The sequence below is a fragment of the Centruroides vittatus genome, unplaced genomic scaffold (assembly GCF_030686945.1).
Source record: "Centruroides vittatus isolate TY-2023 unplaced genomic scaffold, ASM3068694v2 contig_461, whole genome shotgun sequence".
In the NCBI taxonomy this organism is placed as follows: Eukaryota; Metazoa; Arthropoda; class Arachnida; order Scorpiones; family Buthidae; genus Centruroides; species Centruroides vittatus.
The window spans coordinates 290,627-304,100 of NW_027122257.1; the positions used below are offsets into that span (position 1 = coordinate 290,627).

General features: G+C 32.9%; 1 protein-coding gene across 1 annotated transcript in view; it reads left to right on the top strand.

Moving 5' to 3' along the window:
* The first annotated feature begins 741 nt into the window (after window positions 1-741).
* LOC136977577 (USP6 N-terminal-like protein) overlaps window positions 742-13,474 on the top strand; it is a 37,019-nt gene continuing 24,286 nt past the window's right edge. The window contains exon 1 of the mRNA XM_067273082.1: window positions 742-884. The gene's annotated coding sequence lies outside the window, so the exon portion shown is untranslated. The remainder of the gene's footprint in view (window positions 885-13,474) is intronic.

Here is a 13,474-nt window from a genome sequence, read left to right on the forward strand (position 1 = left end):
ATAAACTCGACAGGGAGTCACCCCGTACACGCGCGTGTCGGTGTTTACGTTACTGAATTGATTACGGGAGGTTAAGGACGTTTACACGAATGACCTTTCGCTAGAATTCGTTTTATTTAGAATTCAGTGCAAATTTTCATTATATTTATACACTGCGTACTAATTTTGGAATTATAAAAATTAAATTATTTCCCAATGCGTCATTATTTTGATTTTTTCACACAATTTATTTTCAAAATGATAAATGCTACGGATAAAAAACACGGAGGTGCGCCATCTGGAGTTCATTCCGGCCAAACGCACGTGTCGGGGAGATATCTGGTTAGCGAACTTCGACCGCGCGGTCCGCGCGCCGGGGCCACATGCCTCCGCGCTCGATGGCGCGCAAAGAATGCCGTCACGTGACACCACTCCGACCGGAAGTCGAGGGCATTAGCGCGCGAATCTTATACTTCCGGGCGCCGATTTCAGACGACTTTCGGCCACGTAAGTGATATCTGGACGTCACCGGAAGCGATGAGCGGCCTCTTCCGGATCGAATACTTTTTATTTTATTTTTTTCTTAAGATCGATACGTAAGAAATGTCAAGAACGTCGGCCGTAATAGACGAATTTTCGCTCGGTAGGGTTTAGTAGCTTAAGTAAAAACAAATAAAAGAATAAGGTAACGACGGGAAAGCCATGACGACTTCCGTTTGGTCGGGAAAAATATTTCGGACGCCGCTAGTTGTGACCTCGGTCGACAGATGGCACGCCGGAGCACGTGACCGAGCGCGGAAGGCGTTCACCGTGTCGTCGACGACGTTCGATGTTGGCGTCTAAACGACGCTGCCCCCTCGAAATCCGAAAATTCTACGCCGAGTTGGACGAAAACGACGCGAAAGGTGAGTCCGACGGGGTTAAATTCGGGTCTCTTTTGAGCCGTTTCGGCCCCCAAGCGCCCATTTAAACCCGGCGGCCATTTAGGCTTAACCTTGACTGGGTTTGCTAGCGCCGTCGTACCTTTCCACTTATGTAATCGCTATTCCGGACCGATTTTCGATGGTCCGTCGTTAATCGACCCCTTCCTTGGGCCGGTGCCACTCGTTAATCCGAATTATCAATCGTCTTGTTTAACTCTCGTTTGTTTATCGTCGGATGACGAGATGACGCGCGATCTAGTTTGCTCGCCGCTTATGTAAATATTCCGCCCCCTGGCGAAATGCCAGTTCGTACGCTTTTGGGGGTTACTCGTGGCTCGGTTATCGGTGTGAATGGCTGGCGGCTTGTCCTCGTTATGCAACTTCTGGCGTTGGATTCGGGTGCAACCTTTCGGATTCGGAGGTTCTTCCGGTTGTGTTGGATTAAGGCCGCCTGGGGTCCCCTAAGATTTTGACGTGTGATTCGGTGGTAAAATTTCTTTATTTTTTCCGTTTTTGGGGTCCCCGGGTGTGAGCCTCGCCTGCCTGCTGGCCAGTCGGCACTGCCTCAAAGTCTCTGAAACTGTGGATTCTCAATGGTGGTTTCCATGGTTCCAAAATTTCCGAAGAGTGCCGAAACTTGCATTTTGTGATTTTTGTGTAGTGGTGTTCAAATTGTGGACCTGTGGATTCCCAGTATTGTCTATCCTTCCTTCCTTAATCTTGAATGGAATCTGATAGACAAAAAGGCGAGACTGGATATGGAAAGCTTGGGAAACGGAGGGCCCCCGATTATATGTGAACTCCGATCTGGACTGAAGTTGTGTGATTTTTAAATTAAATGTGATTAAAAATTTCAGCTCGGCATTGTGACGATGTTGTGATAATTTGATATGTTTTAGAAAATGCTTCGGTATTGGTTCTATGTTCGGTGTGTCGGGTCGAGAATATTTTGATATGGTGCCGTGATTCTTGCCCTATACTGTATTTCAGAGCTTGCTCTTGCAGTCAGGGAAATTTGGAATAATACCCTGCAAACTACCTAAAAATCTGATTTAAAAAAAAATTCTTTTATAGTATCGTAAGCATTATTTGATTCGATTTTTTATTTTTAATAATGGTTATCGGAGATGTCATCGGTCAGTTACCAAGCATACTGTTATGTGCAAGGTATGCTCTTGAAAGTGAAGCAGGATGTGTTTAAAAGATACAAAAGAAGTGATTTTTGCATATAAGAGCATGTTCTCATTTGTATGGATATACAGTAGACCAGGGGTGGCCAACTTTTGTGTACATAAGATCTACTTTTTATCTGCAAAATGTGTCGCAATCGACTTGTTGTCATAGGCATAGTTTAAGTGGAGCGGGGAGGTGTGAAATACATATACTATGTTTATACAATGTGTTTCAGTACGAGGTGCACTCCCACGAGCTATGGGCAGATAAACAAAATATATGTTCAAAACTATTTTTTAGTTTTTAAATCACTTACTAAGTTTTCGAGATATAGGCTCATAAAGAAAATAAATTTCAAGACCCAACTTTTGATATTTGCAGCTGCGAGTTCATTCCGTACAGGCGGAACCTAAAAAAATCGATTTTTGAATACTTTTTTAAGATAGGTTTTTAGTAACTTAAAACATAATTTAATTTTTTTATCAATTGCAATGTATAAGTTGTGGTACTATTTGTTCGTAAATATGAAAAAGTTGTTATAAAAATGCACAGTATGGCTGATAATTTGATTACAAGATTTCACTTTCGAGATTCTTTTGGGCCAGGATAATTTATCATGGAAGAATGATATAAGATTTTTAGACTTATTTTTTGCTAATCTGTCAATAATTCACCGGAGTCCACCTCGTACTGGAACACCCTGTACCTACGTAAAAAGCAACATAATTGTTTAATGGGCCAAAAAACTCACGTCCAAGGGAATTAAAACAACATGAGTAATTATTAACAATATTTATTAATTCAAATTAGCTACCGATAAAGACAGATTTAGAATTTATTTTATTACCTTAACATTAATGGGAGGACTGAGTTCACATGTCTCTAACCAAAAAATCATTAGGTGTATATCCTGACAAAGATGATAATAATGAGTCTTTAGTATAGGAATCAGTCAGGACAGAATGTTGTTTAGTCTTCGTTAACTTTAAGAATGAAAATGCCAATTCACACAGGTATGAAGATCCAGAACAAGAATAAATATATTCGCTACATTTGGTGATACTGGGATATTTTTCTCGGTTGACGTATTTCCAAAAATCCAAAAATATAGAGGTCTGTTGCCGAAAACGCTCGCTTATCAAGTAAATAGATAGGTAAGAAACGCCACAATTTAATTTAAAACATAAATAAAAGGTACTTACATTTTAAACAGAAGAAAAATTGAAACTCAACGTTGTCACCGTGGATAAATAATATTGATTAATAATAATAATAATATTGTTAATACTAAAGAAAAGAAGTTACCGTATGACAGTACCAAATATTCAAGCTAAATGGCTATGTTTTCTACGAGTCCAGACAACTGCATGCATATTGTTTTTGCGCGTTACGTTCACGCGTTGCGTTCAGTTACAAGTGTAACACATTAAGTCAAGACATCGCGAGCGATCGACCGGTCGATCGCGATTGACTTGTTGGCCACCCCTGCAGTAGACCCCCTATAACACTGTAGATACGTTCTGTGTTATACGAATCTATGTTGTACGAGTCACTTAAATACATGAGCCAATCACAGCCTGGCACTTGTGCAGTTTAGGGACTACGGCTGTTTGAAAGGTTTTCTTCCATAAAAATAATCGATTCTAGACTAATTTGACTCAACATTTCAAAATCACGTATAAATTTTTGGGGATAATCCATATAAACAATGCTATAAACAAAAAATTGTAGGATTACTTACCGAGTGTGCACCGTTCAACGGTACCATTGCTTAAGCTTGTTTTTGTCACGGAGTGGCTCGTCGAATGGCTGGCACGTGTTTCCTGATAAGTTATTTTTCTGTGAAAAATTCACTGAACTTTGGAGACATCATTAATAAAAATATCATTTTTATGGACGTTGAATAATAAATGGTTTTTAGTAGGTCCAGTGCTCGTTTAAACTCAACGGTTTGTACAATGTCCACTATTGGTCCAGATTTGACAAATCCTGTTGCAACACGAGTTGGCGTGACATTTTACTGTGTTAAACGAACACGATCGCAATTTTTTTGCCATGTTATATGAACCCGTGTTATAGGGGGTCTACTGTATAATATATTATTTGTATGGATACAAAAATATAATTGTATTTTTATTTTTATGGTGTGACTTGTAGATTTTTCCATCCTTTGGTAGTAAATCTATTTTTGAAATCTTGCTGTGGAAATACAATATTGTACGACCGACAAAAACTATGGCATTTAAATATATTTTATATGGTTCTGACAAAAAATTTATACCATTAAAAGTGAAGGTACTAAAATTAGGTATTCAAAAGTACAAAGTGATGTCTAGATGAGTGACTTTATTGGAATATTTTCAAAATTAGTATTTTGTGTGTGTCCGAGTAATCGTATCATTACAAATGTATTTTGTAGATTGATAAGTTTTTTTTTTGCCAAAAAGTTTTCTAAATTGCATTTTGGCTTTATGAAATAAACTGCAGCAGCTTGCAATAAGCATCGTAGAACTGCAGCACCCCTAAATGAAAATAAAATAACAAAATGTGTAACTAATGGAATTGTAGTCTGTACACAAAGCTCCCGACATCAAATTGTAGAACTTTAGAAATTCCAATTTTGACTTGTGTCTCTAAATAATTATATGAAATTTACTTTTATATTAACTCAATGGCATTTCATCAATACAAAATGAATAAGACCTTGCATCATAGGAGGCTTCTATATTGCAAGCTGGGAGGTTAATGCTCCTATTACAAGCTTCGTATAAAGTGCATAATAAAAAAAAAAGGAATTTGTCTATGTTTACCTACTCTGACTCCTTTAACAACAGATTTGCATTGGCTATGACTCCACTGCCCTGATAATTATTACGTAATAAAAACTGAGACTTTGAGACTTTATTATTCCTGATTAAAATTAATTTTTATCAAAACCAGCAGTGATCAAAACAGTTTTTACAAAGTAAAAAGTTATTCTGTTGGAGCAGTTGTATTCCACACATCATCCCACAATGACACTGTTAAACAATAGAGTGCCATTCTTCCAGAGTCGTCTCACAACTCCCACTTAGAGAGTAGTACCGCTCGTTTGGCCACCACATCTTGCAATTCAACAAAATGCTTGAGATGGTACAGCCTCATTTAATGATGCCATTGCAAGCAGTGTGGCCACGTGAATTACTGAGTCAGAGAAGAGGTTTTAATTTAATTAAAAAAATCATTTTATGAATGAAATATATGTTTTGTTTGTTATGTAGAATAGTAGTAGTTACAGTAGTGTAGCTAGAGAGAAATCTCCCTTACCTTTGTTAAATAAGTTGGCTAGAGGACTAAAAAATTGAATGTGTCAAATATGTGTACAATATCTAAAAATGTATACATGTATACATAGTATCTAATACAAACTCTTTTGTCCACTTCGGTACCAGTGGTAAATGTAAGTTTGCAATTTCTAACTCATATTCCCCTAATATTGGTTCTAGTTATGCTGCAGTGCCACAAGCCGTCACTGGAAATAACTATATGCAAGTTGTGTTAAATTAAGGGCTGTTATATAGATCACTCCCTGTGGAATTTCAGGACTGAGTATATATCTGAACTTGAGATCGAAATGAGTTCAGTGATGCTCTATTTTTGGACTGGAGACCAAAAATAGGCAAGAAATCGTAAATATGATAACTTTCTTATTTTTGGTCTCCGGTCCAAAAGTAGGGTATTGTTGAACTCGTTTTGGTTCCCTGAGTTCAGATATATACTCAGTCCCGAAATTCCATAGGGAGTAATCTATATAATATCCAAATCAAGTTAAACTAAATGCCCTGCATAAATAACACCTTGTTATGCAGAACAACATTATTGGCACATCAATATTCATTTTTTGTAAACAATTAAAAGACTTTTATATTAAAATGATTATTTTCTTACTGATAACTTTTCCATACAGAATTTTCTTAAAATATTTTTAATGTAACTAATTAGCAATGTTTATTTTGAAAGGAAGTGCAGTCAAAACAAATTTAAAGTTGTTTATATTTAATCAAAACAAAAATTGAGGATCTTGTTGGGTTTTAATTAACTTTCCATTTCATATATCAAAGTATTAGCAGGAATTGTGTACAGTTTAATTGATTTAAAGTTTTGTTTTTTTTTGCTAAAATCAAACAAATTGGTGATGTTAAGTCTTGTTTAAAGAGTCCATCTCTTAGTTTAAAGATGTGCTCCCTGTAATTTAACTGAAGAATGTGTTTCTGTGTGTATATGTATGTTTGTATACAACATACAGACACATTAATACACATCTGTGTACCTATGTGAGTAGATAGATAGTTCTGTGTTAATGAAAAGCATAATAAATTTTAAGATAATAATGGGTAACATCTTTTCATTTCTATACTTGATTGTGTTATATAAATGTTTTGTTATACCAAAACAATGTGTGTACTTTATTTTTGACTGTTATTTATTTGGCAAATGTCCTAAATTTACAATGTTTATCAAGATTTTGTTACAACATTGTTACTTGTAATTACTAAGTAGCAGAAGTAATGCTTAATGATAGATACCAACTAATTTTTGTTCTTATATTAATCTATTTATGTATCTTCACATAATAGTCTCATTTATAATTTATTTTTATGATGATATTGAATTACTCTGTTGTAATTTAAAGTTTTATGTAATCGATTCTAACAATCTTCGTACAGAATCTCTTTTGGAAAGCCAGAGTTTTCAAGTTTTGTGTGGTTCGTTATCGAACTACCGATGAATTGTAAATTGACTTCTTTTGTATGTAATTTTGGGAATGGTGTCGTGAGGTAGCAAGAGAGAATTTTTGATTTATAGTTATTTATTTTGCATTTTGAGGCCGAGTTACAATCCTGCAGTAAGATTCTCATTATAAATGGAGTTGCATCCCACTAAGTTAAATATGTTAGTCGTACTTGTAGAGAATTATTTAGGATTATCTCATAAGTGGATATTGGTAGAGATGCAAGTTAAGCAAAACTTGCTTATTGTAAGTACGTGTAGTATGTAAATCGGTAATTTATAAAAGAACATTATCAAGCTGACACAGCAAGCCATCTTCACTTCTGCCGGTCGGCGTGTAGCTGTCGAGTAGTGAGTCATTCTGCCGATTAAGGGTTTTTCTTCTGTACTTTTCTCTAATCAGGTTAAATGTTTTGAGATTTTAATAATTGTAGTTTGTGTGTTTTTTACTAATAACTGATTCTGTTGTTACATTTTCATCTCACTGATTACATTTTGACTTTTTGTAAAATTCTTTGCAGTTGTAATATATTTTGAGTTAGAAAGTGCAGTACTGGCATTTCTAGTTTAATAAAGTTTCATTTTGTACAAACTCTGGTATGAGTTTTTTTTTATTTCTTTTTAAATTTTGATATTGGAACCCAAAGATTGTCAAATAAATTCATTAAATTTGAGTGATTTTAATGAAAATAAATTAACTTTATAAGGTTTATGATCTCTCAGTCTTTAGTAAGAGCCTGTTATGGAATTCCACTAAGAATTAGGATCCATAATTCTTAAGGATGATCTCAGTTGTAAGGATTCATGTTAAATTTCAGATTTGTAATTTTGTTACAATTCCAATCCTAAAAAACCACATTCAACATGAAAATAAGTAGGGAACAAATGTCAATTAAACAAATTTATAACTTAGAAATTATAACCATTACATTTAAATTGCCTTATATTTTAAATAATGCTTTGAAAGCAGTTTTACCCTGTAACTATTACAGTATAAGACTACATTGTAGTCTTTACACAAGAAAATTCTTGATTAAATTGCTATGCTTATGTATATACTGTATATACAATTTTTTGTTTCTTTAACAGTAAACTGGTTTCTTGGAATTCTGCTATAATATGTTTAGCCAATCCTATAAAGTTTAGTAAATAAGTTAACGATGATCCGAATGACCAAGATGAAATTATAAATAATGCAGTAGGCACAAGTGATTTAGTTTTAATTACAGTCAAACCTGTTTTTGTGCGCTCTTTTTATGTGCGATTTTTATTTGTGCGATTCGTCATGTCTTACGTTGACTTATTATAGCTAAATAAACTTATTATAGCATAAATGCACTTATTATAGTAATATTATTGCATGAATATGCGAAAAATGAAATAATTTACTTTTTAAGTCAACAAAACACCACCTGGACAAAAATATGTAAAACAGACGATAGACCAGACGATGCAGTCAAGTGCTGACATCTGTTGTCAATAAATTCTATTTCGTACGGTTTTGAGTTATTTTCTATGTGAGACTTTTTTTATGCGGTCCCTGTTGACCGCATAAAAAAAAATATTTTTTAATTGTGTCGCGAAAACTATTATTTACAGCCGTTCGTGAAGTTTCGTGAGATTTTTTTTATGCGTTTTTTTTTTAATGCGGTCCCTATCCCCCGCATAAAAACAGGTTTGACTGTACCACTAATTTTTTAAAAGTGAATCTAATATGACTTTCAAATGAGTAACAAAGAAAAAACCCTTGTTATGCACATTGCAAACATTAATGATGGCAATAACCAAATTCTCATCTCTCAGTAACTCGATTGCTGGAACCGAAAGCCTATTTTAACCTGCTTTTATATCAATTAATGTATTATTTATTAAAAACTTGTTGAGAAGCACAGAATGTGGATCGGACTAGAATAACTCGAATGTTCTGGCGTTATGACATCAAAAGTTTTGATTAGATTACCGGGAAATAGAGCCGGCGTCAAGTGAAATTTATTCGCTGACTGTCGTAACTCTTTATTTGATGTCAATAACTCGTTTTCTTGTTAATGTAACCAGTTTAAAATCTCATACAGTTGGTATGTAAAATATATTTAAGTACAAAAAAAAGGAATATTCAAATACAAATGACATTGCAACAACTACGCATTTCCTAAATATATATATATATATATATATATACAGTATGGTCACACTAATCCGAACCCCGTATAATCCGAACAGCTTCTGCTGTTTCCCTAATTAAAATAATGGACTTGTCAACTGTATATCTGCAGCATATGTGTAAACATAAGTCATGTGTTGTGAGTATTGCTACTCATTTTTTCTGTGATCCTGTTTGACTTAACAACAATTCTAACTTCTATTTGCTGCTGTAAAGTATCTTACACGGTAAAAATTGCCTCAAAGTATAAGTATGATATTCTTATCATCATATTCCCGTTGATTCAAACTTTTCATTTATCTGAACTACCATTGGTCTCAATTAATTTGGATTAGCATGGCTATACTGCATATATATACACCATATTTACTGGGATATAAGACGATCTTGCATATAGGACGAGGTGTGACTTTAGAGATCAAGATAAAGAAAATTAGATTTATTAATACAATTCTAATTTTATTTTCGTTTAATCATAAATAAAATATTATCAAATGCACGTATGGAATGATGAATGGAAAACAAAACCAAAACATTATAATGTGCATGACCAGAAAAAGTTTATTTTTAATGGTTCAGAATATGCTAATATTCATTAAAAGTAACAATTTAACTAATATAAAATAACTACATTTATAATCATTGCTAAGTGATCTGTATTTCATTAATGTTTTTATAAATAACTAGAAACTATTTTCTGCAAACGAATGAGATGCAACGCTATTTTTAATTAATGGATGTAGGATTAAACCAATAAACAAAGGAAAGTGTGTCTTAATTTGTTTACAGTAAGTGGCAACTTACGCTAAATAGACTGTAGACCTATAATGACAGCATGAAGTATACACTGTTCACAGAAATTATTGCAAAAATGCAAAGAACCATTTGCTCGTGTGTATAGGACAACCTAGGTTTTAGAAGCAATGAAAAATGAATAAAAATCTTGTCTTGTATGTGAGTAAATATGGTAAATATTGTATATATATAGTATTTTGGACAGTATTTTTCAAGGATGAAAGTGTGTTATAAGCTGGCAAGTACAGTACATCAAATACTTTATTATAAAGTACATTGTGATTGTGATAATGTATCAACTCAACCTTCACTTATTTATCTACACAAATTTTCATTAGTTTGTGTAATTCATAGATAATTTTACCTATATTTGATTTGTATTATATCAAAAGTAAACCAGTAAAAAATATACAGTATATAGTAAATTTCTTCTAATTCCAGAATTTAAACATCAGTTTAGATTGCCGAATAAGTATGAAATTACAAAGTTTAATTTAGCAACTCATGGTACTTAATAATTCTCATGATTCTTTATCAATTTACGTAACATGTATTTCACATTTAAAAGCTAATATGTTATTTAACGTCCTAACTTTATGTAAAAATGCACTCAAATATGTCTTTCGGAAACAAATAACTTATTTATTTAACATTTTTGAGTGTTCTTGCACTTCGGATTAAAAATTCTAGGATGATGGGTTTAAGAATGCTTGAAAATGTTAGATAAAATAAACATTGTGTTTCTGAAATCAGAATTTATATCATTTTTTTTTCTCTCTCTCTCTCTCTCTCTCACTCTTTCAGTATAAGGAATGGGAATAGTAAAACATACTCATGTAACAAAAAGATATTTAAATGTTACAACTTACTAAAAAGGATTTAGAAAGCTATTTCTAGGCTTTGTGAAACAACCTCTTAGAGAAGTCCTCGAAACTTTAAATTAATGAGGAGTCGTAAGATGATTGTTTAGAGTTGCATGTCATGAAAAAAATTTTAAAATGTTTAACTGTATTAATTCATTTTTGATGCACATACTGTTATATGCTTTGTATATAAATTAATATAAGTTTGTATGTAAATTAATTAATATAAGAGACGGAGGACAACGTTAGACTTTTTATATCAAGAAATACTTTAAACTATCTACACAGTAATAGAACAAACTTTTGTTTCATTATTGCAGGGGCTCTCAACCCATGTTTTCAGTACACAAGTGTTCTACAAACTTGCCAGATGCATTCCAAGAAAAGCAATATATTGTATTTTACAGACTATAAGACGCACCTTAATTTTTAAGCAATTTACAAAAAAAAAAAAAAAATACCTATAAGACACACCTGAATTTTGGAGGCAATTTTTCGAAGAAAAAAGTGTCTTATAGTTCGTAAAATACGGTAATTTTTTTATTGCAAATTTATTTCAATGTACAATAACATATTACGTTATTTGTAGGCAATTCCACATTTACTATTTTATTTAATGCAGTAAAACTTATTAGTTTATTGCTTTATTGTTTCGTTAGAATAATTAACTCAGACTTGCTTATTGATTTTCAATATATTGATGCTAACGTTTCACATAATAAAATATACGAAAGGCATTCCGCGGCCTTGGTAAGGTCGAGAACCACCGCGTTATCGTATAGATTATTGATGTATTGTATCGTATAGAAATGATGTATTTTTCTCAAATTTAAATGAGGAAAAACAATAGCATTTGAGAAAATGCACTCATTAACTTACCTCCCTAAGTGTAAATTCAATTCAGATTGCTTTAGATAAGTTTTCACTTTGAGAAATCTAGAAGAATTAGTTTTCTATCATTTTTTTTTTTCTTTGCACGGAAACACTCACAATGATGCTTTTTCCTTATGTTTTTCCAAGAGTGGGTGCTATTAGTAGTGATCCTGTGTCGCTAAACCTTTACTTCTCTTGTCGAATCTCAACAAGGGCGTACACTCCAAAAGTACTAGAGTTTTTGCCCCGAGAAAAGTAGTTCAAGTTGACTCGATCTTTAAAAAACACATTAAATTTAATAAAATCCTCTTTAATATGGCAAAATATTAAATAAAGATAATTTTTTTAATTTTTAGACAGGTTTTATTATTATTTTTCAATCTCTCTTCAGTTCATTTGAATATTTTTATAGCTAAGAAACTTAAAATGTTTAATCAAATTATAAAATTAAAGCATTTTTTATTTGAAAAAGTACTGGAGTAGAATGATAATTTATTTTTATTACAAAATCTCTTTCAAGTTTTTAAAAGTTTTCAGACAAGTTATGCCATACTTTGTGATGATAAAAAATTGAATTATTTTATTGTCTGAACATTCGGCTTATAAAAAAAAAAATTATTTTTTCATTGTTCCTTTATCTTTTAGACCCTTCTTCCTGCATTCGGTTCCTCATCTCCACAATCTCTGGTTTCCTTTTGTAATATTATTTGTGAAATATTTTATATTAATTTCAATTTCCTGTTAGCTTAGTCCATTTTGAAAGAATTCGTCAATCAAACATTTGATTCCTATCTCTCTAAGAGATTCCTCTTATCTAATCTTGTTCAGTTAAGTTTGACGACGACAAAAATTTGACTTTATTCGTTATTAAATTTGTTCCCAGTTCAACGATTTTATTACTGTTTTAAGCCAGTATTATTTTAACTTGCTTGCTTTGGGAATTTGTTTCGAGATTTACCATTAAATACTTCTAGCACTTCGTAATAGTTGGTGTGATCATGTGTCGAAGCTTCTTTCCAAGGAATCGAGGTTCGAATCCTAAGGGGCCTGTAACTTACCTGCATTGTTTCCCGTCCCGTGAGGATGCCGGTCGATTCTGTAGTTAGGTCTTCCTAATGAAATTGCTATTTGCATAACATTAAATGTGCCGATGTTGACAAATCAATAAATCTACCATTGATGAGGACTTGCGTAATTGTTAATGGCCTCCAGATTTTTAATATTAATCTAAATTAGCAATATAAGAGACTTCATTAAAACGATTGTAGGCATATATGTATGCATGCTTTTAATTTTTTTAAATTAAATGGTATAGAAGCAAAGATCAGACAGATGTGGGTAGCATAATTGGCAACATATCTGTACAGTAAGGTTGCAGGTTCAAATTGCAGGTTCAAATCTCCAAATTGATCTTTTCTTCCAGAATATTCTAAATTAATTAATTAATTTCTAATTATTATGTTTAATGTAAGGTGAAGCCTTAACTCCATACCTTTAGTCTAAATTACATAATATCCTGTGATAAATTAATCATATTATAGCCTAGTTTAAAGAGAGGGGGATAATTATTAGTAATTTGAGGATGTTATCTGAAATTTGAAGTTCCATAATTAATTTTCCTCTTCATAGTAGCTGGGAGAGATCACTTTAATTAACAAAGATTTTATTGTGCAGGCTCAAAAACATCAAAATTTATCTATTGATGTCCTTGCCTTCCTCTCTTATGTCAGTAACTAACAGTGTAAGTCAGTCAGTCTACGATGAGCAAGCGTGAAGAGCTGCTAGTATTGGTCTCTCTCGGTAACAAATCAATTGCTCGTGATTCGCAGTTTATTTTTATTCTGTCGTGAGGTATTGTAGTGTGTGGTACTTCGTGACAAAGTATCGGGTTTTGCAAATCTATATGCATTTCAGATTCTAGAGCTCTCTTACAATGA